The following is a 2212-nucleotide window of genomic DNA, read 5'->3' on the forward strand; positions in this document are numbered from 1 at the left end:
CTTGTAGGTTTTGGTAAAATACTCATCTAGGTCATACAAATAAAAAGCAACTTCCAGGGCAGAAAACATTTTGCAGAGCTCCTGATGCACCGTCATTTGGTATTTCCCAATTCCAGAGCTCCAGGTTTCAGCTCATCGCCGAAGCTGCTGCCGTAAGCTGGAGAAATCTTTGGATCTTTGGAGAAATGACTTTCGTACGGTGACTATTTTGAATTTGATGAGAATTTTCTTGTCAGCACATTTCTTCTTTCTTCTTGAAAAGCAAACAAAAAAAAAACTACAGATGGTGGAACTCTGAAATAAAATGGAGTTGGTCAGTCAGCATCTGTGGAAAAGAAACACAGTGAATGTTACGGATAGGTGACTGATTATTCATCAGAATTGTCTAGCTCTGATGCTGAACTGAAAAGGCTGGTGATATAACATTGTTTAATTAATATTAAGACCCATAGTGATCATGTGACATGTTGGAAGGTAAGATTTTTATTTCTCAGCTCAAGTAGCCAAAGATAGAGGTTGAAGTCGAAGTGAGGCTGAGGGGAGTCAGAGAACTAAAGTGACAGACAATTGTGGATTAAACAGAGGTGCTCTGTAAAGTCGTCATACAGCTGCATTTGATTCCTGCAGTAGAGAGAAGACCACATTTAGGCATTGCGTACAGTGTATTAAATTGGAAATAAAGCACAAATAAATCACTGCTTCACCTAGAAGGAGTATACGAGTCCTCTGGATGGGGAAGAAGAGAAGAGTTAAACAAGCTGGCGTTACATGTCCTGCAGGTGCTGTGAGAAAGGGAGGTGAAAGAGTGGACCAGGAAGGTACAAAGGGAATAGTCCCTTTGGAATGTTGGAATTGGGGAGAAGAGAAAGTCAATCCAGTGATGGCATTATATTCAAGGTTCAGAGATTACATTGTAGAGTAAAATCCATTGTATCTGGCACCTTGGGGAAATAGTAGATGCTGGATAAGCAAGTTTTCTGGTTGCTTGAGACTCACTCTATCAATGCCTAACCAATACACCTATATTGAATAAAGAATTTAAAAGACAAAAATACTACACTGTACTTACCCTGAACAAACTTCACTTACATGAATATATAAACCTTAAAGAATTTTACTTTATTTTCAGTCACATTCTTTGAAAACATTTAACTGTCATTGTAGCTCCGAAAGACAAACAATATTATAGATAATTAACCCCCCCCCCCCTCTTTATCTGCAGATAAAGCCTTACTAATATACTTAACAATATACTAATAAAGATAAGCAGGGATAAGGAGACACTTTAAGAGAGTAACCCCAACGGCGAGCAGCATCAATCAGCTCTTCATTCTGGGCAACACCATTTTATTCAAACACAACTTTATTCAAACAGTTGCTACAAGCAAAGCATGACCATCTTCACCAAAGATTTATGTTTTACTTCAGAGGTCCTTTACTTTTATAAATTTAAACTTTTATTTAATTTTTTATTTCTTATTAATTTCAATGCTATTTAGTTATTTATTTTTCTAGAGTTTTGTTGCCGGTTGCTTCAATTCTGGATATTATATATTATCTTTTAAATGTGAAGACTGGTAAGGTGGAAGGAAAGGGAGGAAAAGTTGTTAGAACAGGTGAACGAAGTGAAACAAGTACATTGAGGGTCCTGTGTTTTCATGTATCTCCAGACAGATCAATTACAGTTAGCAAGGCTTCAACACCCTTGTAGCCAGCATCATTATTCATGTCATTTGGTCTCTGTTGTTGACATTCTCACCCATTTCCCTCTGAAACTCAAAACATAATGGATTTCCAACTGTTCCCAGAACTGATGAATAGTCATCTATCTAGAATATTTATCTATCCAGTTGCAACCTGGCTTGCTGAGTAATTCCAGCATTCATTTTTCTGGTTTTATTGTCCCTATTTTTACGTAACTCCTATAAGCTGAAATGCAAAGAATATGCATAAAAGTTGCATTAAGTTGAAAGAGAAATTGTGTAAGGAAACTAAAATTGTTCTAAATTACCACGTATTATCAAGCTGGTAAGAAGTGTCTAGTCCCCGCTATTTTGAGCTTATGGGCAAGTGATTTTTCTAAAAATGTACGTGGCACGGGGCGTAACGTTGGTGTATGGTTGGCATAGTGGTTAGCGCAACGCCTTTACAGCACTAGTGATTGGGACTGGAGTCCGTAAGGAGTTTGTAAGTTCTCCTTGTGTCCTCGTCT

This window comes from Narcine bancroftii, chromosome 7 (genome assembly GCF_036971445.1).
Source record: "Narcine bancroftii isolate sNarBan1 chromosome 7, sNarBan1.hap1, whole genome shotgun sequence".
Classification (NCBI taxonomy): Eukaryota; Metazoa; Chordata; class Chondrichthyes; order Torpediniformes; family Narcinidae; genus Narcine; species Narcine bancroftii.